The sequence below is a fragment of the Cotesia typhae genome, unplaced genomic scaffold (genome assembly GCF_013202065.1).
Source record: "Cotesia typhae breed Kobodo isofemale line unplaced genomic scaffold, CoteBio_Ctyphae contig_119, whole genome shotgun sequence".
Lineage (NCBI taxonomy): Eukaryota > Metazoa > Arthropoda > Insecta > Hymenoptera > Braconidae > Cotesia > Cotesia typhae.
Window position 1 is genome coordinate 2,577,326 of NW_027423712.1, and position 26,949 is coordinate 2,604,274.

The 26,949-nt window shown below is 28.7% G+C and overlaps 1 protein-coding gene across 1 annotated transcript in view; it reads left to right on the plus strand.

The window, feature by feature from the left end:
* LOC141530006 (uncharacterized) overlaps positions 1-26,949 on the plus strand; it is a 167,378-nt gene that overhangs the window by 29,791 nt on the left and 110,638 nt on the right. Inside the window, exon 2 of the mRNA XM_074246839.1 lies at positions 937-984. The gene's annotated coding sequence lies outside the window, so the exon portion shown is untranslated. The remainder of the gene's footprint in view (positions 1-936; positions 985-26,949) is intronic.

The following is a 26,949-nucleotide window of genomic DNA, read 5'->3' on the forward strand; positions in this document are numbered from 1 at the left end:
TCACGTACAAAATCTAAATACACTTTTCTATCGCCTGTCTTCTACCTACTATTCAGTACCCGTTAATTAGCGTAAACTCATGTCAGTCGTGATCAAAAGACCAGTATAGGATAGAGCAGTGCTGATGATTACTAGGTGTATGCTCCTTTTAAAAAGGTTTGCTCTTACTCATTGCTGTTTACTCGCAGATCTTCCATCAAATAATAAAAAAAATCATAAATACTACTTTAAATAAAAAAACTAACGTTAAAAAGTAAAACGAGAACAAGTCGAAGCTTTTACGCTAATTAACTGTTTCTAAACTACTTACCTGATTAGTGACGAAAAAATCAATACTTTTGGATTATTTAATGGAGAATAATTAATTATTCAGAATGTTTTATTATTTTACTTACTTTTACTTAAGCTTACAGCAGTAATTATTCAATGGAATACTTAAAATAATTCTTAGTAAATTTGTTGTATTCTTAAAATTATTAATTAAGTTTCCTTTGACATTGTTACTATGAGACTTGTGTTTTACATTAACGGTAAGACTACTCTTTAATTACGTTACGAAAGGCGCTCGTTTATTAACTTAATTACCTTTATTATTATGTAAACAATTAAAAACAATAATCATCAAACTTTTATTTGTTTTCAGAGTTTTAATCTTCAAGCTTTTTATTCCGCACTAAAATATTGATCTTTTTTATCAATTTTAGAATTGTAAAATTTACCATAAAATTCTTTAAAAAAAAAAAAAAAAAAGTAACAAAATCGACATTCTAAAGACAAAAAAAAAGTTTCCTCAGCCCTCCAATCGTACATTCTTGTTAACTTATTAACGACCCAATTGTTCTCTAAGCTCCACTACAACCCTACTTTTCAAGTTAGGGCGCCAGATTCACTTATTGTGTTGTTAAAAATTAATGAATTTTTTTTTCTGCTCAACAGGTGAATCGTGAGTCTGCATTTTGATCGATGAAATTTCTGGCGCCATTGGTAAGTCAACAACAACTTTTAGTTTTAATTAATTTAGCGCAAAAGTTAAACAAACAAAAAATCCAATAGACAAAATGTAAATTCATAAAAAAATTTTCTGATAAATCCATAAGAAATTTTTGAAAAAATTTCGTATTGAAAACATCCGGTAGGTGGCGCATGATCACTGAAATGTCTCTTTACAAGAGAGCTGAATTTTTTTAATCTTAAGTTGCAAAATAAAAAATCTTTTTTTAAATTATTCTTTAGTTTAATAAACTACTAAACCAAATTTTGTTGAATAAAAAATGTTAACTGACATAACTATTTATAAAAAAAATTAATAAGTTATTTTTTTATTCTAATACATAGTGTGATATAGTCATATTAATAGAAAAATTTCTTACGAGTAAAATTAAATATATATAACATTAAAACCGATTTAAATAAATGGCTCTAAGCTTCGCGGAAGTATAGCTCCAGAACTTGAGTATTCAGAGCGAATAAATTCGACACTCGATAGCTGATAAGAAATTCTCTAAATCCCTCAACAGATCAGTATAAACAACGCGAGTACATACGACCGGGTACCGAGTCTCGTGACAATACAAATGCGTTTTCTTACTCCCAAGTCCACAGGATTCGCGTCGGTTTAAAGAAAAAGTAGAAAGAGAATAAAAATAGAGACAATACCCATGGTAAGAAGTAAAAAGCTTCCAGCTTTCGGTTGTTATTTTCTTATTTATAAGCTCTTGTATTTTTCATTGGTCCCTTGACTGGTAGTCATCGCTCATGTTTTACCCAATACCTGAGTGTGGAACTGAACCGGGTTAAAAGAGTAAAGCTGTGATAAAACGACAAGGATTGACACAGTCGCGAAATAGAAAGGTTGACATGAGGATGAGTTGGAGGAGAAAAAGAGACACTGAATTCCGAGATGTACTACGGGAGTTTTATAGCGAGTATATATACAGGGTGATTCAGAATTAGTGTCCGACCAAAAAAAATTGGATAGAAGAGGCGATTTTAAGCACAATTGCAAGAATAAAATTTTTCGAAATTCTCAATATTTTGGGAGTTATTGAGGATTGAAATAGACCAATCAGAGAGCTCGTTACAGATTTAAAGAAAGAAAAAAAGTACAATAAAATTTACCAAGCGAACTTCATAACGAATGATATTATTGACTTATTTATTTTAAAAATAATATAAGATGTTATTTCTTTTGTTTCGAATAAATAAAAACTTTAATATTTTTATTAGAGAAAATAAAATTATTTCGCGCATTTCCTCGGGCTTACTCGAGTAATACAATTATGGTCTTAAAATTAGTATTGCTGGTTCTCCTGCCTATTGTCATGCAAGTTGTCTTGATGATTGTCCTACGGAGTGTTATGTAGAAAATCTTACTAAGTGTTCTGACGTTCAACAAGTATCTTAATTTCATCTAGTAAATCGGTGGGATTTATGGGAAAAATTATTCTCTACAAAAAAGTGATAACATCATTTTACCGTATCGTTAGCCCAAAAAAAATTTGGAGCTGCGTCTCGGTTGAAAATTGCTATTCACTCCAAAAATTAAGTTTCCATTTCTGAAGTTCCACAAGTATCTCACTTATGAGATACTTGTGGAACTTCAGAAATGGAAACTTAATTTATGGAGTGAATAGCAATTTTCAACCGAGATGCAGCTCCAACTTTTTTTGGGCTAAAGATACAGTGAAATGATTTTAATACTTTTTTGTAGAGAATAATTTTTCCTATAATTCCTACCTATTCATTTAATAAAAGTGAGATACTTGTGGAATTTCATAAATGAAAACAATTTTTGGAGTGAATAGCAATTTTCGACCGAGATGCAGCTCCAACTTTTTTTTGGGCTAATGATACGGTAAAATGATGTTATCACTTTTTTGTAGAGAATAATTTTTCCCATAAATCCCACCGATTTACTAGATGAAATTAAGATACTTGTTGAACGTCAGAACACTTAGTAAGATTTTCTACATAACACTCCGTAGGACAATCATCAAGACAACTTGCATGACAATAGGCAGGAGAACCAGCAATACTAATTTTAAGACCATAATTGTATAACTCGAGTAAGCCCGAGGAAATGCGCGAAATAATTTTATTTTCTCTAATAAAAATATTAAAGTTTTTATTTATTCGAAACAAAAGAAATAACATCTTATATTATTTTTAAAATAAATAAGTCAATAATATCATTCGTTATGAAGTTCGCTTGGTAAATTTTATTGTACTTTTTTCTTTCTTTAAATCTGTAACGAGCTCTCTGATTGGTCTATTTCAATCCTCAATAACTCTCAAAATATTGAGAATTTCGAAAAATTTTATTCTTGCAATTGTGCTTAAAATCGCCTCTTCTATCCAAGTTTTCTCGGTCGGACACTAATTCTGAATCACCCTATATATATATATATATATATATATATATATATATATATATATATATATATATATATATATATATATATATATATATATATATATATATTAGGGTGGGTCAAAAAAATCGAAATAATTTATTTTTGATTTTATACTCTGAAAAATAGGTTCGTAGACACCTAAAAAGAATTCTCTCCAAGTATAAGCTCTTAATTATAACGGGAAGGTCCTCCGCTTTGCGGGTTTCTATTTTTTTCGAATAATCAGATAAAAAAATTTATATCTCGCTTCCAACTGCTTGGAAAAATATTCCGTGGCATAGATTTTGTGAGAAATTGAATGCTTTACAAAAAAGGTCTCTTATGACTTTTTCAAAAACTCAACCGATTAAAAGATATTCATAGTTGAAGTTTGGCTATTTTAAGGAAAATATTCGTTTTTATTATGAATTTTATAAGTCGATGAAAAAAATTATTTCGGATTGCGGAACTCATGATTTTGTAGGAAATTTACTGCTCTACAAAAATGGTCTCTTATGATTTTTGATTAAGTGAAGCCGTTACGAGATATTCATCGTCAAACATTAACGAATATCAATATTTCCAGTTTTTGATCAATAATTCGATAAATTTTAATTTAAACTATGAGTTTCAGGAAAATTTACATAAATTTGAGTTTCGATCGATAAAGAAATGTTATAAACAATTTTTTTAATATTGTTTTCAGTCTTGAGCTTGTTTGATTGCATTAAAACAAGAAATTAGAGCATTTTTTTCGACATATAGCCAATGATTAGTTTAATTTGAAGTGAATGACATATTTCTTTGTCAAATTTAATATGAAAAGTATTGAATCAAGTGAGAAACAACCAGTATTTAACTTTTTTATAGATAAATTTTTTATTGAATTATCAATTGCAATATAATTGTCTATATTTTTAACATAACAGTACGCTATTACTATAAATAATTTCTTTTATTACAATTTGGGAATGTTTTTGATGTTCTTTGACAACTTGCAATAAGTACTGGAATTGTTCTTCATTTTTTGTCAAGCATTGATTATATTCACTGACTAATGCAACAGCTCGCTCTGCTGAATCATTGACAACTTTTAGTTGTTGAAAGTATTCTTTATTTTCGAGATAACTCTCATTAGTAGGCCATAATTCAACATCGACATCAAGAAAGTCATACGGTAGATCGAAGATTTTGAAAAGATTTAATGACTTTTTAGACACAAAGTCACTCAGAGTTCTCTGCGCCAATGAATTCAAATCTTTTTAGCAATTACAAATCTTTTAGCTTTAGAATCTGTACCTTCACGAGTATTAACAGCTTCAACAATACTTTTTTTACTTCTAATGGAACGCCATCGTCAAACAGTGATAAAATGGCAAGTTCATCGCTCAAATACCATAAGTGCGAAATCATTTTTTCACACGTAGCTGAAGAAATCAAAGGATTGATATGTTTGTACTCCAATAAATTTTTCATAAACTGCAAGTCATGATAAGCAGCAGTTGTTGCAGAAGTTGATGAAAACCAAGCTTTTAAATACAATGTGACTATAAAAATACAGAAATGACGAAGACCATGCAATTCTTTCTGAGAGAGTTTGAATTCATCTCTGAATAGATACATTTTCAAACTATAAATGGCCTTAGCCATCCATCTAGCATGATGAACAGCACCAGGACGTTTGAAAGAAATCTTTTCTTGAGGCATTTCTCCAAGGAAAATCAATGATAATTCCAATAATTCTTTATCTAACTTATTATAACATTTCTTTATCGATCGAAACTCAAATTTATGTAAATTTTCCTGAAACTCATAGTTTAAATTAAAATTTATCGAATTATTGATCAAAAACTGGAAATATTGATATTCGTTAATGTTTGACGATGAATATCTCGTAACGGCTTCACTTAATCAAAAAATCATAAGAGACCATTTTTGTAGAGCAGTAAATTTCCTACAAAATCATGAGTTCCGCAATCCGAAATAATTTTTTTCATCGACTTATAAAATTCATATTAAAAACGAATATTTTCCTTAAAATAGCCAAACTTCAACTATGAATATCTTTTAATCGGTTGAGTTTTTGAAAAAGTCATAAGAGACCTTTTTGTAAAGCATTCAATTTCTCACAAAATCTATGCCACGGAATATTTTTCCAAGCAGTTGGAAGCGAGATATAAATTTTTTATCTGATTATTCGAAAAAAATAGAAACCCGCAAAGCGGAGGACCTTCCCGTTATAATTAAGAGCTTATACTTGGAGAGAATTCTTTTTAGGTGTCTACGAACCTATTTTTCAGAGTATAAAATCAAAAATAAATTATTCGATTTTTTTGACCCACCTAATATATATATATATATATATATATATATATATATATATATATATATATATATATATATATATATATAGACAGCTAAGTGAAATTCGGTCCTATCACTTTTCTCGTAAGTACACCCGTCATACATTTTCACCGGCTCATGTTTCTCTAAAAGACCGTGAAACGTCTACGGGACGTCTGCATTACTATTTCGATGTGACCACTCGACTGCTACGTAAAATTCTCTCAACCAAGGAGCATAAACTCTTCCTCTCGGTATAGCACTACTAATAATATAGTACTACTATTCAGTGCTTTATCTATATGTACCTATATATCTTAGTCGACTGTGCTGCCTCAACGCACATTATTCCGCAGACCCACACCTCACCAAGCTCTCCATCACCACCTATTGTTCTGCTTGTTCCAACCGTTACATTTCAATGAGTTTAGTTTGCTACTGTTACTACTGTTACCCCCCTGTACTTGCTATTATATTGTTACTGTGTCACACTATTTTCCTGCAGTTACTATTTCATTTATGAGCATTATGCTCGTCTCAATTTTAACACCTCAGATTTTACAACAAAAACGGTGGTTAGAATTTTGGCCTTAGGTATTGAATTTGTAATCTTTGAAAGTAAAGGTAAGATTGTTTATCAATTTGTAGACTGAAACAAATTTGTCTTGATGATTTTAGTCATTAGCTGCGAATGACAAAATGCCTTTAATCTTTAAGAAAGTATGAGGAAAGTAACAGAAATAAATTATACTGAAATCAGCAATATTTTGACTATTTTATTGTATAAAAAATTTTTGTAAAAAAAATTCTACATGCAAAAATTTAAAAAAACTACAAATGCAAATATTTTTGGAAAATATTTTCATATAATTAATTTTGACAAATTATTTGAAGCAATATCTAAAAAAGTTTTTCCTGTTCGGTGATTTCAATGTTATTCGTTGATTATTTATTATTTTCCTGTCAGTTCCTGTCAACTAAGAAGTGACGAAGGTTTGATAGAACATTGTCACGAACATGACTTACGTTTATTTCGAATATTTTGGGAGCAATTATCCTTTAGGATAACGTAACATTCTAAAAAACTTGTGCAAATCATCATTGTTTCTATTTCTTTTGTTGAATTATTGGAAGTTTCTTCGATAAAAATATAACAGAATATCTATCGAAAAATTAAATATTTAAGGGTTTAAAAATCAAGCCTCAAGTTCTTTCAGACAAGAAATACCGCAAATTTATTCGAGAAAAAATTTTAATTACCATGCATGCCCGGTAGAAACTGATGGAAAATTTGTTAACAAATATTGCGATCTCTTCTTTGTTTCAGAGGAATATTTTTTTCATTAAAAATAATTGGAAAACTCCGCATTAAGCACAAAAACTAATTACGAAATAATTAAAATCGATAAATTAAATTACTCGTACAAATATTCTATCACTCGTTGTATGTTTAATAAAATAATAAAGGAATGATAAGTATATATTTACGGTTCACTGATTAACTAAATTACAATAAAATAATGGAATCATCACTGAGATATAAAATTTATGTAGATACGCTGAAAATCACGTAATAATGATTTTACTTAATTTAATATCTTTAATGATTTATCATATCTCAATTTCTTCAGCAAAATTTTCCAAGAAAATTTATTTAAAGAAAAAATTTATAAAGCCGATAAATTTCTTTAGCTATCTGTGTAAAAAAAAATCGTTTTAAAAAAGTCGTTTCTTTGAGATCTTAAACGTGACACAAACCAAGACTCTTTTAAGATGCCAAAATAAAATTCGGAGAGAAGATTTTTGAAATTTGGTTCTCAAATTTGTTATGAAAATTAATTTTTAGAAATTTTCCAGATTAGAGATTTTGTGAGTTTTTAACCGCAACATTTTTGAGTTCGTTTTTTTTAAATTGAATTAAGAATAAAGAATAAAGTCTTAAGAAAATCTTAAAATAGTCTTAAATAAATCTTAAAAAAATTTTAAGACTATTTTAAGATGAGCTCCCAGCGACAGAGCTTCGGAAAATTATTATAGACCGTCTTTGAAAAGTTTTAAAATGATCTTTTAAAATTTTTTCTTAAGACTATTTTAAGATCATTTTAAGACTTTTTAAAGACGCTCTATAATAATAGTGTTAAAAACAAATTTTTGAAGACTATTTTAAGATAAGCTTACAGTGACAGAGTCCCGAAACATTAGAACGGAGCGTCTTAAAAAAGACAGAAAATAATTTTTCAAAAATTTCAAAACTCTGCTCTCAAAATTTTATTTTGGCGTCTTAAAAGAGTCTTAAAATATTTTTAGTTTGTGTCACGTTTAAGATTTTAAACAAATAATTTTTTTAAGATTCTTTTGAGACGATTTTTTTTTTACACGAGCACATGAATTTTATTTTTCAAGAACGTAAAAATTTCGGTAATCGTCTAAAGGTAAAAAGTATCAATTAACGGATTAAAACACTTGGTTATATAAATGAGGAATAAGATTAAAATAATCGGACAGTAATATTAATTAATAAATCAATCGGAAATAGGAAACGTGTAACATGTTGACTGTGAGCGTTGTGGGAAGCAAGGTCAGTTAGACAGAGATTACTTGATAGATAGTGAAGGGTTGTAAATTAGGTTGAGTATGCATCTTTAACACATTACAGGTTGCCTCATTAAATTATCCATTCTCGATCGACTATTAACTGCGCCAGTTATTGCTAGGGCGTGGTCGGTGAGTGGCGCGCGTGGTTCACCTCAACCGAGAATACATACATACTCTTCTCTTTGTCCGACTATCTCTCGAGTACGAGTTCGTACTTGCACCCCCTGCACTGCAATACACTACACTACTACTACACATGCACCGTACAGTATTAACGTACAAGTATAAAGCGCCAGCATAGCTTCTGGCTTTCTGCTCCCGCGCGACCTCAAAACCCTCTGGCCTTTAATCGAATTCATTATTAACTTGTATCCCTACGCTCCTAAAATTACTGCTTCATTTTAGGTTACAGGTAATTTTACGCAACTCACGATTCCTTTGCTTAATTTTGTTCCTAACATTTAATTATTATTTCATTACATCACTCACTCATTCTACCAACTTACATTATTATAAGTTATAATTATAATTACAATAACTCCCTTGAATTTATTACCCTTCAATAATCTCATTATTTGTCATTATTATACTCATTTTATCACCATTCGTGTAATAGATGATATAATAGTTAAGAGAGCGCTCATTATCATTTTTCACTCATTAATAATTTTTTTATAATTTAATCGATCATTGAATTTATAACTCTGGAAGAATAAAAAAAAAATTACATTTTAAAATAACATCAAGATCTCTGAAAAAGAGATTTTTTAATCTTTTTTTCTGAAGAGACTTTTTCAATGATCCATATGAAAATAAATACACATATAGTAGTCACTTTGAATTTTATAAATAAATTTTGTTTTTTTTTTTTTTTTTTTACAAATAATGATTTTTCTAGCTTGTGTCAACGATTTACAGGTCATCTAAAAAAAGGTATCATGTGGTAAGCATGATATCTTCAATTTAAATAATCGAAGTTCAAAAATCTAAAAAAATTCGTTTAATGTAAGATACTATCTCGTTACTAATCGCGTAGGAGTTAGCAAGACGATTGTAGTGCTACACGTTCTAAGACGATTTTACAAATACAAGTATTACTATGAAAATTTTTCAATTATGTGTGTACACTGGAAAAAAAAATTAACGATTCAAAAGAAAAATTTTTTTTAATTTGCGTAAATTTTATTTGGTTCACAACTTTCAATCAAATTGATTTTTTCTTTAGTGTATATACTTAAATATATGTACATTGCAAAAATAAAATAAAAAACAGATTTTTGAAAACCTTAAGTGCGATAATTCTTTAAAATTGAATAGTCTTGGATAAGAGCAGTTGTATTGCAGCTACCAATATTTTTCTATGGATATCAATTAAATTTTTAACGAAAGTTCTAAAAAAAAAAAAAAAAAACAATATACACAGATAAAAATAACATTCTATACATTTTTCATAAAATATTCTACTCCGAAGATTTGTATTGCTTCTCAAATATTTTTCTTGGATAGAAGTAAAAGTTGAAGATCCACCGTATTCAGTATAACATAAAAGTCGATTAATTTTGCCCCAGTTTCGCCGTTATAAATATATTTTTGAAGTTTATATTATTCTTTCCATCAAAATTTCAATTGAATATCCTTGAACCATGAATTATTCGAGTATTAACTGACATTAATTATTAAAAATAATTCACTGTCAAATTATATCACATTTTTGTAAAAATGTAAAAAAAGAAAATGATAATAATTATTAAATTGTGTAAAAATGATGACAATGAAAATAAGAAGGATAGCAGGTAATTATCTATGGTGAGAATAAAACGAATGATAATCCGTTCAATCGTAAGCTGCCACGTACAATGTACCCGTACAATCGAATTATTGGAGCAAATAATTTGCCGAGTACATTCACAAGTGACACACTCTATTCATCCTTTCTCGTCGCCATTACACGTTTATTATTATACTATCTCCATCTCTTTATATTGTATTATACATTAAATATAATAATGATATCGAAAATCATGAACACGATAATAATAATGATATATGTTCTCTCCATACTTCTACATATAGTGCATTAAAAATTATTACAATGCATATTTAGCAACAATACAGAAAATACTACGGCAGAGGGCAATTTATCATAATAAATTTAGAGCAGAAATTAATTTAAATAATCGCGAGGTTGGAAACACCGACAAATAGATTTTTTTCGGGTAAATAATTGTGTGCGTGACCCTCATTTTTCGTGAAAGTGTACTGGTGAAACAAACTGCCATGGTACAGTAGTATAGGGCCTTACTTGAGCTGGCATGTCGTCAGCCAGTCACTTGAGAAGATGGATTACCGCTGGCCACTGGGTGACCAGCAACCTGCACCAGACATATTTCATGTTGATGTCATTTTATTCGGATTTCATTTCTGGTAATTTGAAAAAACCATTTCACATTTTTTCCCCTAATATAATCCCTATTGAATATTTTATCTTCATTATTTTATTTTAACTTGTTATTGTTCTTGTTATTTTTTTTTTTTATAATTTCATGTTTTCTGACGTGGGCATTTGTTAATATTAAGGTTAGTTCTCTTTTTTTTTTTTTTTTTTAGTAAATTTCTTTGTCAAAAATATATTTCTTATATATAATGAAGAATTCTACTTTTTTCATAATGTTAGTTTTAGAAATTTATTAAATGAAAATTTATTAAAAAATTTATAAAGTCAAAGAAAATATTCCCTGAAAAATTGAGCCCTTAATATTAACACCGTAGAAGGATTTCCCATTTAAGATTCACAGAAACTTTTTTTTCAATATCTGTAACAACGGTATTTTATTTTATTATATCAAAACGTGATTTACTAAAGTTTAAATGCTCTACAAAAGTATCCGTTGCGATGCAGTTGTCATCAGCACCTGAAAGATTGCACGGGTCAATAAACCTGATTTTTATATAAAATTCGTGATTTATTGACGTTATTTCATAAATAACTGAATTTACATGAAAAAAATATCTGAACAAATTTACAGGAAATTTAATTTCCGATAAAAAAGATTCTCTAAATCAAATCTCTGATATTTTTAGAGATATAGAGCGTTATTTTCATCGTAATGCGAAAATTTTGAAAATTGACATTGATTTTTAATTTAATCATTTAGTAAGCCATTTTTCGTTCAATAAATTTTAATTGACGTATAAATTTCTAAAAAAAAATAAAAATTGCAGGATATTATGTTTTTATTTTTGTGCCTATTTTGATATGGTCATACTAAAAATTTTTTCACGGGAACCGAATAAAATTATTTCAAAAGACCATAAATAATTTACTTCCAACCAGAAAAAGAATTCTGTGTACTTCGGTAGCAAAACAATTAAATTATAATCATTGAAGATAGTTCTCTATTAAGTATTACAAGTTTTAGTCTATCAAATAGCATTCTGAGTGAACTGTATAGCGCAGAGTGGTGTAGTACAGGAGCTAGAGGAAGAGAAAGGCACTTTACGTTACACCCAAGATTGGCAAGTTGTAATTGTCACATTAAAGCCGGCGTCTACCCGACAAAGACACTAGCGAGTACCATTCAAACTTGTCTCTCTTGTTCTCCAATTTCGACGTACAACCTCCATAGATTTATATATATATATATATATATATATATATATATATATATGTACATCAAACATACACACTGGCATATATTTCCAAGTATAGGTGAATCGATTCCGCGAAACTGGATTTCAGAAGCTAACATACTAACCAAAACCCTACATACATTCCTATATATCTTCTTAGGTCCCAGTACTTGTAGTACTTGTTGTAGAGGCTGAAATTAAACAGGAATCTCTCCTCATCGTCTCAGCTGCTCTCATTCCTAACTGACTACGAACACACTAACTGACTAATCGAATACATTCTACGACTCCATCACTTGTCTGACTGTTTGTAAATACACTCTACTAGTTGGCTTGGGATAGATACCTATTAATTAACATGCTAAATGACGTTTTCACCGTAATTTTGTTTTACACCACACAATACAAAGGTTTTTTTTTGTAACAGAATGATTACGATGAATATTTTGAAGCAAGAGTGAAATTTTCGAGAAATCATTTTTCTTTAGTGAAATTTTTTTTTTAAGTAAAACTTTTTTAGGTTCGACTAGGAGGTAACTGGACGACCGGTTTTTAAATATTTTTAATTTTGTTAATTAATAGTTTATAAACAAATTAATCAAAAATATACAAAGAAATCTATAAATACATATAGGAGACTTTCTGTACATATAGTCACTCATCACGATATCTCTGGAACTATAAGACCTAGAGATTTGAAATTTGGCAGGAACATTCCTTTCGCCGAGTAGAGGTCAGCTAAGAACGGATTTTACAAAATTCCACCCACAAGAGGAGTTGCGGGGGCGCTAACAATGAAAAATTCCCGTTTTTAAACTATAGCTCCTATCAACTCCAAATTTGGTAGGAATTTTCTGTAAGAGATGTAGAAAAAGTCTATGTGCAAATTTTACGACCGCTCATCTCACAGGGGTTTGCGAAAGTCGGTGTTAACATTAAAAATTTTTAATTTCCAAGCTATAGCTTCTATAGACTCCAAATTCTCATTTCAAATTCTTTTCTTCGTGTCAATTATTATTCATTTTTGAAGAAAAGCCACGCAAACATTATAATGATTACACATTGAAAATTACAATGAATATTAGCTGGAATAATTACATGGATAAAAGGTATATGCTAATTCGATAAAATTTGGAATTTGTGAAAGTCAAAACAATACTCTAATTAAATTTCAAGTTTAGATCTAAAAATACAATTCTATAAAATGCTCAGAGAAGCGGGCGGGTAACAGCTAGTAATTAACAAAAAATATTAAATTGAATAATTATAAAAATCATTCAATAGAATTAATTATATATTAATTATTCATACAAGCAACCAAGTTATTTTCAGTATACTAGCTTGTATAGTCGATTTTTAAGTTGGATATAACCAAAGTAAACTGTTTTGATACTCTATATCTATGGATACTTTGTACCTCTCAGAATGCCCTGTTAGTATATATTTATTATGAATACACATGAAGCTGACCCAATATAACCTTGATTTTATAGCACTAGACATAACATACACGCTTCGCTTGCCTTCATTTATTCAAAATTCCCCCCATTATCTCAGTCGACTAATCAACAACCGAATAAAATAGTCACAGAATTGACTTAAAACGATACGACATCCAACCATCAACTTTTTAGAAGAGGATTAATATATTGTCTTATCCTAATAGTATTTAAAAATATTGATACAGCTTTTTACAGCTATACTGATACAGCTTAATATTGATACAGTACTTAAAGATATTGATACAGGTAGACGATAATAAATGTATATATTGCTAGTGTTACATCGTCAATAAATGCCTTGTTAAATTCTCATACGATGTATCGATTTTTAACTTAATTTAATCGCTATCTCTTATAATACCAAAGAAGTATTACTTCAATCGGGTATGATAGTTACACACACTCATTTTTTTTAATGCTTAAGATTTTGGATAATTTGAAACGTAAAACTTTTCGATTATTTTATATACCCTCATGGACATATAAAGAACGTCAGAAAATTTCTGGCTTGATATGGTCATATATGCCCATGTATAACTTTTTGAGCGAAAATAATGTTAAAAATTTTCGATAGAGGGCGACTGGTTGTTGCGTCTTCTCCTTATTAGAGACTTAAATTTTGAGGTATTAACTTCTGAAATAAAAAATTTTTATTATTACTCTTCTGAGGAGCTTATCTATCATCAATTTTTTAATTTAATCAACTACTGAAAGAATGTTTATTCAGTAAAACATTTTAATAAACTTCAAAATTTCTAGAAAATAGATCAAAATTAGAAATTATTATAAAAATATATTTTTGATAATTATATGTAATCAGATCCAGCCATAATATGGCCTGATATAAAAACTGGCTATATTATAAAATTTTTTCCCGGGGTTATGATAAAAGATAAAGTACAATCAATAATTAAAAAGAAATTTTATTTTACGCAAGTATAATTTTATATAAAACAGTTTAAAAGTGCAATATTGCCTTGAGAGGTGCATGTTTAAGTTAAAAATACATAGCTATAGATAGAGATAAAGTTACAGTAGCTAGACTAGTTTCGAACAATCGGTTCGCTTGAATAAAATCTAGCTCCAAAGCTTATTGCTACGAATTTCACTGGATACGAGCAGAGGAATAAAGAAAGAGCGCGAATGAGCCGGAGGGCAAGGGTATATAAGGGGATATGTGTATATATGTATATATGTATACATATTGAGTGTGTTGGAGAGTGATAAAAGTAGAAATGAGAGAAAAGCATGGGAAGTATAAGGGCAATATATTGCACGTGTCAGGAAATTCGTTTCTTATCCACGGGTAAATCGTTTGTGCAAGCACAACCTCTATATGTTAAGAATAACTCGATATTTGGCAACCGAATTTTCGACGACGACTATTCACCCTACCAAGTCCCGCATGGACTCTCATTCTATGCATAGACCATGAGAAAATCTAATCTTACCCTTCCCCTTTAAATTATTGCTTTATCCTATTATAGAGTGCACTTTCGCCGATGTCAAATATATTCCGATATAAATACATCCTCATTTTAGGGCTGTCCATTTTTTTTTCTTTTGTGAAAAATGTCATGGAAATTGTATGAAATATGTTCTGTTGCTGGTTCATTTTCATTTTATTTTATCGAATATTTCATTGAACAGCTTTTTTGAATTTTTTTTTCATGGAAGTCGGTGAAGTATTGAAGTTGTATGAAAGATAAATTATGGATCCATGCGCTGTGAAATTGGAGCTGTACATAGTCTATTGATAGTTCCGATTATTGTATCAAAGCGTTGCTAAAAACAATCGATTGACTGAAAAATCAATTCAATTTTGAGATATTAAGGGGCACCTAGATCTCACTCTATGACAACTTCTGAAAATAAAGAATTACGGACGGAATTACAATTTTAGCCTAAAGATTTTTTTCAATAACATAATTTTGTCGTTAAATTTCTTAAATTGATACCAATCACAATTTTAAAGATTTTAATCTATTAACCAGCTATCGATAGTATAAAAAATTTCAAACAACTAATTTGCGTAATTTTTATTTTTATTCAATTCATTGAACATAAAATTATTAGATTAGTACTTCAGAATTTTTTTTTTAAATTACAAATTATCCATTGCTACTTAAAAATAATTATAAAACTATTCTAGCTCCTCGTTGAAAAAAACGTATTTCGATAAATAAAATCACCCTTCTCAACAGTTTTAAGATTCCTGAAGTAGGTTAAAAATAATTCATCCCATACAAAAAGTATTTTGGTAAGCTCTTGACCTGGTTGAACATAGAATAGCATCTGTTGATAGCTTAAATTCCTTAAGCTGTTTCCTACAGGATTAAATGGACCTATGGCAAGAAATAGCGATAATGCTGTTCCGGGGGTTTAGGGATGTCTTACCCCAAAGTTTGAAAGTTATATAAAACTACCCAAGCTCCCATACCCGGGAAAAGAAAAATACTCTTTTGGAAAACAAATTCGTCATAGTTGATAGTAATCGCATGGAAAATGTTTCCCACCCTCAATTTAATCGAATGGATTAGTTTCTTTTAGCATTCATAATTGACGTTTCAGTGAGTCAAAATTATAAAAGCGTTCCAATTAACGGCAAAGTAATGCTTAAATAATATATATGGATTTTATCGATGATATAAAAAATGTGTATGAATTTTAATAACAAAAATTAATGGAAAAAGTTCCGATAGAATATTTACTGTATAATACATCCTGTACTGGTAATTTAGCGTTACAGCGGCTATAAATGATTTAACACAACATTTTCGCATAAAAAGATGTACAATAAAAAATACAGGATTTTATTTTATGCAGAGCAATTTTTTTTTTCAATAACTTTTTTCAGTAGCATTTAAATAACGAAGCAGCGTGTTCGAGAAATAGTAATGAGTAGTTTATTATTCTTTTTATCCACTTGTTTTTTATAATGCATGCGATAGTACAGTATAGTATAAAATAATAATAATAATAATAATAATAATAATAAAAATAATAATAATAATAATAATAACAGTAAGTCACTATTCAGATGGTAATATAAAGCCAGATGTTTAAAGAAGTTTTAAATAATAAAAACGCCGAGTGCTTGACAAAGACTGCCTCTAACTTTAAGAATTTGAAGTGTTAAAATAAAATTATTTTGTACGTGAGAGATCTCAAGGCTCTGCTATCATAAATCAGTATTGTCATTTAAATTTAACTGCTGAAAAGTAAATTTCCTTCTCTGCAAATAACTTGTCGTTGAAAGTTACGGGTTGATTACGTTTTTGTGGGTGAATTATGAAAATAAAACAATTTTTTATGAGAGTTAAAGCCAACGCTTAACAATTCTATGTAGTAAAGTTAACAATTTTTTATTTTTTATTTTTCAAAATAAAATCTCGGAATAATACCGAAAAATAAAAAAATTTCAGTGAAAATTTGGTAATGTTTAAAACAATTTTTAGAAACTTAGAGTATAAAATTTGTTTTTATGTAAGAACTTTGTTCTTGGACGCTTTTCGGAAAATTCACTCCAAACTTTTACATTTTATATCTATTAAAGTAATTTTTTAGTATGATTATATTTTCAAAGATAACAATTTTTGGAATAGTTTTAAAGAATCTAAGTTTAAGGTATCATTTTTAATGAGCAATCCAACGGAAAATATATTTTACGGAAAGATAGTAATCTATGCAGTGTACATGATTATATCACGCTCGTTACAGCTTCAAAATACAATAGTTAACAATAGGTAATAATCACTTTAATGTTACTACAACTATTTGAACTTAGAACAACGAACTATTTAGTAGAGCAAATTTCACTCTATTTTGAGTTAAACGTATTCTTAGTATTACAAGTCACCGTAATTGAAACATCTCCAATTACAGTGAATTTCGCTAAGCCGTTTTTGACGTGTTCTATGCAAATTTTCGCTTAACTTTTTATCAAAACTTACTAGTAATTATTTTGAACTCATAAATCTTAATTGTCATTTATTTCTCAAACACTTGTAAAAATTACTTGAAAATGATAACCTGAGTCAAAATTTTGGTAAATTGGTATCTTGTTTGGTTTCAAATATTTTTTAAGCGACAGTTAGTTTAGTATAATGTTAAGTATGTAAAGTAATAATTAATTTTTGACATTGATATTTTTTTTCAAAAGTATCTCAATTATGAAAACTGTAATGACAAAATGTAAAAAATTAATAAGCCAGAATTTTTTCTATCATACACTGAAATTTAAAATAAAATAAAAAAAATTACTAATCAAAATACCAAACAAAATAATAATTATTAATTTATTAATTATAATTAAAAAGGTTCGTAATATTATAAATACATCACTTGCATTAAGGTTAATTAAGTGAGTTTAACTCAACCCCATTTTTATTTTGGTATTTTGCTGAGGACGAAACCGAATTTTCCAAAAATCAGTACACTTATTAGTGTGGAAAAAAAAACTTTTGTATTCACACAATAGGAATACCAGTTTTTTTACTGAAAGAAAAAATTCCCTGAATGGAAAAAAACTTTTTTTTCAGTGTAACTTTTAATTCTTAAATTTTCGCGCAAAGAAATTTAAAACTTTTAAACTTAAAAAAAAAAAAAGAAAACCAATTAAAAACAAAAAAAAAATTATCACTCTGTTGCATTTTAATACATCAAAAATTAATCTCACATAACGTCTACGTTGGAGCATAGCTTAGCACTTCTTTCATGGCTATTGGATAGATATGAAATTGGAATGGATATGAATATACATGTATGTATAAAATATACACATACATAGCCTCAGTTAAACCAGAACAATTTCCATCGCATACTTCCCGTTCCGTTTGCCCACTGTCCATTTTCTCGCCTCGTCGACATTCTCCATTTCTACCGCATATACCTACATATATTACACTATTTCATCTCTTGGAGACTCATCTCACATATCCCTTATTTCTTTCTGTCATAGAAACATACACATACACACCTTCACATAATACATTATATAAAACACAGACATTTGGTTTCTTAGCATGTGAGACCACACACAAGACACAAATCTGCTCTCCTACATCCTCCATCTACATCTACATGTATATTCATATCGCATTAGAATTGTGTATGCCCCTTACAATGCACTCAGAGTTACGACGCACATTCGCTGAGGCTGATTCTGCTTCTACTCCTGTCTCTTGAGAACCTACGACTACCTACCAACACGTACGATAAACTGGGAATTATATTACACAGACAATGTACTCTAAGATTTACTGTTTCAAAAAAAATTGAATTATTATTTTTCTGTTGTGAGTGACTTTTTAACCTCTGTTGTAAATTTTTTTTATTGAATGATCTTAAGCGGTAAAAGCTGCTCAGAATAATTAAAAAAAATTTTTTTGATAAAATTTATAAGTTTTTAAACGTGGACAAAAAAAAATTTTTCCAAAAAAAAGGAAAAAAAAATTAATTTATAAAAGAAAATCTTTACGCTTCAAACTGTCAAAATGACAGCGGTGAAAGTTCATCTCCAGTGGAAGAAAATAGTATTTTTCTTGTTACACAATCAAATTTCGTTCAAGGTCTAAGTATATCTGCTTGGGATTCTGTCTGTCAGTTCGCAGACTTCTCCTACAAGCTCAAGTATCAATGTGAAGTTTTTCAAGTTGAGGAGGAAATAATACATTAACTACAATAAATTCATTTTATACGAATGTCAGCACACTGTGAACATTATTTCACCTGGAATTTATTCTTCAAGTCTTTGAATTTGTCTAATAAATTCGAAGAACATTTAAAATTTTTTTTTAAAGGAAAAAATTTTTTATAAAATTAAAAAAAAAAAAAAGGAAAGAAAATTGTATCGATATTTTTTAGAATTCTAAATTTTCTAAAATTTATAATAACTAGCAATCTAAAGTCACTATATGATTGTCGATAATTACAAACTAGGAATAAAATATTTTTGGCTTAATGATTTTTCATTTTTAATCACAGTAAATTGCGGGGGTACCTTTAAAGTAAATTTAAAAAAAATTATATTTTTATATTAATGTCAATTACTAACAATTTTATTTAGAACCAACGAACTATTGAAAAATTCTCGAAAAAAATTTAATTAAAAAATTAAATAATACCAAAAAATATATAAAATCATGAAAAAGCGTAAGTTCAGGTTAAAACATTTTAAATAAAAATATACCCGGTACAAAATTTTCTTTATTCTCTTAATTATTAAGATGATTGAAAAAAAATTTTTTTAATGGAAATTTCAATTATTTTACAAGTTACACTCACATATTTTTTACTTTCGATTAAAAATGAGTTTGTCAAACAAACCGATGTTAAAAAATCTGATACAAGCAAAATAAAAAATAATTTTTCCCTAAAATTTCTGGATAACAAAACGACTCTATTAATAAATATTGTATAGCCATGGATGGACTAAGCCCTAAAATTTACGACGACTGTCATCGAAAACAAAGCAGGTATTGAGTTTCATGATATTTTATCATTCAGTCATTTATGTATGATATTAATCACACGTGTTTGATTGCGTCAAAAGTAAATTACAAGTTGGCTCATGTACCGAGGATACAATATTCTCTGTGGAGTCTGTCATAAATTGACCGTTAATTCACGAGCTTGTCGTGGAGATTCTGTTGATATTCAGTGTGCGTATGTGTGTGCTTATATCTATTTACGTGTACACACATGTATAATACACATGAGAGACTAAATGTGTTATTATGCACACACATCCTCGTACGTATACGTTTACATACGTATGGATATGTGTCATGGTATTTTCTCTGTACTGATAACGTGAAAATTACTAAACGAACTGCTATATACATCACGTATACCCAGTTACCTAGAGTAATATCTCCGGCGCAAAGCCGTCACAGCGGCGATTTACTGATTATCCCATGCTAGTTTTATCATTACACTGTAACTAGTAACAATCTTCCTCTTAAACGCCTGATTGCCGTTTTACGAGACACTTCATTTTATTTTTTTAATTATTTTTAACATCGAAACACTTTAATAACCTGTTATATCCGTCTCTCATTTCCGATAACGCTAAAGTTAAACTTTTTTTTTAATCCTCGCATAACAGACTATTGGAAATATTATTTTCAGAACAAAAAAAAAAAACTAGAATTTTATATAAATTTTTGTCCATTTATTTTAAACGCTTACAATCAAACAAAATAAAAAATCTATCGATAAAATAAAAAATTTAATAAGTCATAATTATTTTTATCAATTGAATTTTCTCTAAATCAATTCTACTATTTTTTCTTAGAATTTTGAATTTCGATTGATAAAAATTTTTTTAAATTAATTGTTACTGAAATAACTTTACTTACTTTTTAAGTTTAGATTGCAAAGATTTTATACATTATAAAAAGTGTAGTTTGATTCTCTAAATCATTAATTATTGTGTTAACTGATAAATTAAAAATGTAGAATAAAATTTTTTTTTCAGTACATACATTTTTATAAATAAATTTCTTCGTATTTACAAAAAAAAAAAAAAACTCATAAAAAGCTCGCTTCCAATCACAAGAATATAAATAAAAAAATGATATTAATAAATGAAGCTCGGCTTACTTTATCGTCCATAAATTGGAATAACGTCGAGTATAGTATAGGTATTGAAACAAATTGACAGCCACTGTAAATAAGGGTATCGGAGAGTAAAAAACAGTCGATATTTCCGCGTACATCAGCATAAAGTAAATATATTTATTTAGCATTGTTAAACTTTATTCATTCAACTAATGTTTTATTATTTTTTTATTTATCATCTGCATACAAGTGCATATATACCGGGTGTATACACATTGTTTATTCAGTTAAATTTGTTTATTTTTAAAATATTTTTTGTAGTGTTAGTGAGGTCTCCCGTTTTTCATTCGTAATCCAGATTACGTTTCTGGACGTTCATCTGGACCCACCTCTCCAGCCCATTCTGCAATAAATTTCTTCCTGTGAAAGCGGAGCGAGTGTTCACAGATTTTCATTTCCACATCCACATCCACAGTCTCATTCATTCGCTGCGGCCTCGTGTCGCTTTGCTAATTTTTTTAGAATAAATACACGGTCTTGCATATGCACGCGCACCCGGTGCATCCTGCGGTCAAGAAAAAAGGCGATCCCGAAATAAAAACGACCAGGGAAAACAAAAAGCGTATAATAATAAAGCAAAAAAGTGAACGATGACTTGATAGGGGACAAGTCGACAAAAAATAAAAAAAATTAAAAAAAAAAAACAACTTTACTCATTTAACATTTTCCCGACAATTATACCGTTAAGCAATTTAAAATTTAAAATTTTTTTCTTCTCTTCCAGTCCGGCTTCATTCAATTAAAAAATTTGAATTAATTGCACGTCCACTTTATTCGCTAAATTCACGCATGGATATGATTATGATTATCATTATCATTATTAAGTACAAAATATATGACATAGAGTACACGTTTAATAAAACACGGGAAATAATTTTTACTCATTCACTGATGGCAGGAAACTCGACATCTGCCGTATCTAAATTTATATCTATAATACTTTTTTTTTACGCCCGTCTAAATCGAGCGTGAAACGTCCATTAGTCTGCATGAACACGTTGTTATACATTACGTGACAATACACTGAAAAAGAGAGTTGAGTGAAAAATAATAAATAAAAGTTACAAGAGACAAAGAAAATAAAAGAGCCCTGCACTGTCTCTAGGGTGTTAAGTGCTTCTAAAAAGCCACTACTTAATTCTTATTTATTTTTATTCAACGCGAGGGAAAAAGGCTCAACCAGTTCCCTCAAATAATATTTCTTTGGCTTTTTTTTTTAAACAGAATTTATCTCTTAGAAGCTATTGAATATTTTAAAGATGAATGAAAAATTGATTTCTAAAATTCTATCTCGTAAATTTATATCGTTTTTTCAATTAAAAAAAATTGATTGCTCTATCATGCAACTGCAAACATAATTACAAATATGCTTATAATGCTGCTTTAATTAAGAATAAACAGGATCAAATATTAACCTTCAAGGAAAGGATGATTGATTGGTACAGTGCTTGCTTCTAATATTTAAGATCAAACAACAGCTAAATTTTACAAAAAAAAAAAAAATCAATTTTATCACATAAATACATCAGAAAAAAAGTCTTCTTTTTTTTACAATAAAAAAAATTCAAATTTATCAAAAAAGTATTTTGTCTTATGTAAAAAAAATCGCAAGCAGAAGTTTTTAGTAGTACAACTTTAATTTTGTCGCAACAGTGAATAGAGACCTAAAGGTTTATTTTCTTTATCAATAATTTATGCTCCTAAAAGTTTTACAAGACAATAACAAACTCGGTAGTCCCAAGTCGACAGTTGGTATCTCCCATAGATTAAAACCACATAGTGAAAACGTAACTAGATAACTTTAGCGATTGCTCTGTGGAAAATCTATTGAAAAGGTTAAACTTACACTCCTATCTGGATGTATGTACGTTTGTATGTATGTATGCAAAGTACTTGAATCTTGGCATTCTAAAACCCGCAGACAAACTAAACTCGATTACGTCAGATGTGTAGCCGATCTAATTTAAACGATTTCACGAGTGGTGTAGTGCGAGTTAACTATTTATAAAGGTGAGGCTGGAACAGCCCATTCCCAGCTTACTGTAAATGTAAGAGTAACTGTAAGTGTAAATGACGACCAAGTTAAACTCAAAAGTTAAACAAGTTTTCTTTTAATATATCTAGTCCACACTTTTCAGCATTTTCAGTAACTTTTATCTTTATCTTTAAATTAAGCTCACTCGTTTATATTTAACGATAAATTTTCTAATGGAAAAATATTTTTATGCTGATAATAAAGGAAAAAATACAGAAGGTATAGAGCCATAAAAAATAAGATTCAATGTCATTTTATACAGGTTGAGAAAGGAGACCCTCGTAGATCAGTATATATATATAATAATTTATGAATGAATTCTGATTTAATGGATCTGAACGGCATGAAAACCTTCAGCTCGCTGGTGTTTTGAGCTATTTATGCTAGCGGAACTAAAAGCAATAGCATGTGAGTGAGTTGAGGGAGAACGGGTGAATGAGTGAGCGAATGAACGAACAAGGAAGTGAGGCAGGCCGAGTCTTTCATTCGCGAAAAAGAGGTGAGAATACCTGAATATTCTGAAAAGGGAGTTCTACGAACAAAGAGAGTAACGAGGAAGCTTTACTAATGCTCTAGCTTACATATGAGTAGCTTCATAATATGTATGTATGTAAGGGTGAATTTTAGTGTTTGGGTATTTGTGTAATAGCGAAAAGCCCCGTGGTGTTTAACATAACCATAACTTTCTCGCCAACTTTTCACCTAAATTATTTATCCTTCATTAATTTAATACTTTTTAAATTTAATGGATGGTTATTGTTTTTGAACAGTAAATTCATTATTAATTTAATTAGCTACGCTGTTGTGGTTATGAGGTCATTTATCGAAATTAGGTTGAAAATTATTCTAGAATTAATGAGTAGAAAATCAATTTTTTTTCGTTAAAAATTTATTAAAGAAACTTTACTTACAGAAAAATTTATTTTGCAGAATTTTTCCGATTTGAATTAAATAAAATAAATTAAATAAAAAAGTTTTTAGTCCACTACAATTTACACAAAAAAAATAACTTGGCTTAAATAAATATTTTTTTTCAAAATATCAATCTTTTTTAAAAATATTTACAACTCTTAATTTAAAAAAAAGTAACACATTGATAAATAAATTACAATTCTTAGATGGAGTTTGACAGAAATGTCCGTTCAAGAATTTTATTCTTCGGCCGAGTACTTTATTGCTTTCAAGCGAGGTACATTTATGTTTAACCCAAGTATTTTTTTTTCTCTAGGTTTGAAGCCGGTTAAATTGATTCAGGATAACACCGACTTGTTTTAAGAACTCTACATTTTTTCAACAAGATTATTATTTTACTTAATTCAAAAATATATCTGTATATTTTTTAATTATTATCCAGTAAATTTCAACAATACTCATATCAAATTCTAATTATAAGATTTGATATATTTTGTTATTTATTTGCTACAAAATTTTTTCTTTTAAATTAAGTCAATTTTTTTATCAGTGTAAATTTGATGGATAAGTCCCCACATAATTCAGAGGGAGTTTATTTTTTATGACCCACATGATTTTCGACCGTTGCACTCGATTCAGGCTTACAAATTTAAAAAATAAAAAATTTCTTCAATACATTAAACATCCAACAACAACAAAAAATTACAATTGATTCAACTTACAGACGAGGACATTTTTTACGGTGATATGTACACAGAGCTTATGATGGATGAAGGAAAAAATTTTTGCGTATGAATAAAAAAGGTTGAGGGATAAAAGAATGAGATTAATAGGGATCCAGACATTATAAATATGAGATCTCGTGAGGATCTGAAAGATGATGTAACGTCGTATAAAACATCTCTTATCCGTTTTTTTTCGCAACTGTTATCTCGCAAAAAATATGTTGGTAATTGATAGTAACAGAAAAGGAAGAAAAGGGTAAATTAATTAAGTTAACATGAGCTATCATTTCTTCGATTAGTTCACTGGCAGGTACTTGGCTTTGAAGGGCCATAAGTATTTTCTGGAGACATTTCGGATTGCTTTAAACTCTTGGAAAAAGTAGTATAGTCTCTAAGTGATTAGAACTCGAAAAGTAATTTTTTAGTTATCTTCCTTTATTTAAGAATTCTTTAATCAACTTTCTTCTTATAAATCGATACTACGATTTCAACTGATACTGATGACTATTAGTATCAATTTCATTTTCAATTATCAAATGGCGATTTTAAACCAGACGAAAAATAATTGAAATTAAAATCAACTTTGAATATTTTAAAGGTAAAATTTACATAGAAAAAAATGTTGTTAGTACTGCTACCTTTAGCATCTTTACCTTAACAAAGGACAGCATTTTATTTACAAATGGAAAGAAACGTATGACTCAGAATTCTCAATAAATATGAAATCGAAATTCGATTTAAAGATGTATACATTATTCGCCGCAAGTCAATGCGAAAGCGACAAGTAAAATGCAAATTTTATCGTTCTAAGAAAACGGAGTTGAATTTACGATTGAATAAGATGCTACCAAATGGAATTACTCTTATTTTTATTTTCGTCGCATTTAGTCTTTGAACCACTGCATCTTTCAATTTATAAATGGCTAACCATAAAGTACACTTTGTACTAATAAATTTTATTTTAAGTAACCAATTGCTTGATTAATTATTATTTACTCAAATCACCCACAAATAGTATAAATAATTAAATGACTGATTTTTTTTTTTTAATCAACATTTATTTTGATGGCTCGATTAACTTATATCTGACTCCGTTTTTACTTCTAAAAATATTCTGTCTGAAAAATAATTGTTTTCCTTTGAATATTTGTTTTGACTGAGGTTATATTTGCTTTGGTCTTTGAAATATGCTCTGCAATTTTTTTTTTGTTTATTCATTTTCCGGGATTTTATTGACATAGGTTCGTATAAATAAATAATAAATAAATATATGGGAATAGAAAGATATACATTTTTTGCAATGTGAGTTAGTTAAATTGTCGTTTTTTTTTTATTACTGATTTTATATTATAACTTGAAATTAAATGTTTGCTTAGCCAATCGGAACGATTCTATTGAAGTTTGATGTGAATGGCGAATCGAAACTAATCAGTTCTCTCGTTGGGGTGATGGCTTCCGAATTCATTTTAATCCGGTCGTATTTGTTTACTGGAAAATCTCAAAATGACCAGCCAGTTAACAGTTACTTTGAATAGTCAAAGTTCACTTCTTGTTTCTCTAAAAAATGTCGTTTCATTTTTTAATTTATAATTATCCTATGTTGGTTAAGTTGATTATAAATGATGATGAAATAATTTGAATGAAATTTTTTTATAAAATTATTAAACCGTAGAAAAAAAATTTTTATTCTACAATTTATTTGATTGATTGATTTATTTATTCATGCCAAAGTCTGCTGGCCAAATGGCAAGTAAAAATACAAAATACAATAGATTACAATTTAAAAAAAAAAAAAATATTAATAACAACAATCTTACAGATGTAATAAGCACTCTGATTACAATTTTATAATATAATTATGATTATGTTTTCGATTTCTCTTACAATCTTATGAACATTTATACACTGATAGAAAAACAATCTTGACTCAAGAAACTTTTTTTCTTCAAAATTTGAACTCTTGAAACTAGATATAGATATATTTCTTTCAAGAATTTTTGTCTCTTGGTTCAAAATAGGCGAAAACATTGATTCAAGATGTTACCGACTTGTGTTAAGAATGGCTTTTTTTTTATTAATATTAATTTACTTATTTCCAAGAAATAATTTTTTTTCGGTATAACAATTAAAGACTACTTAGTTTTTGAAATATACTTTGATGAATTATTTTAAGTTTTTTAAATGATAATGTT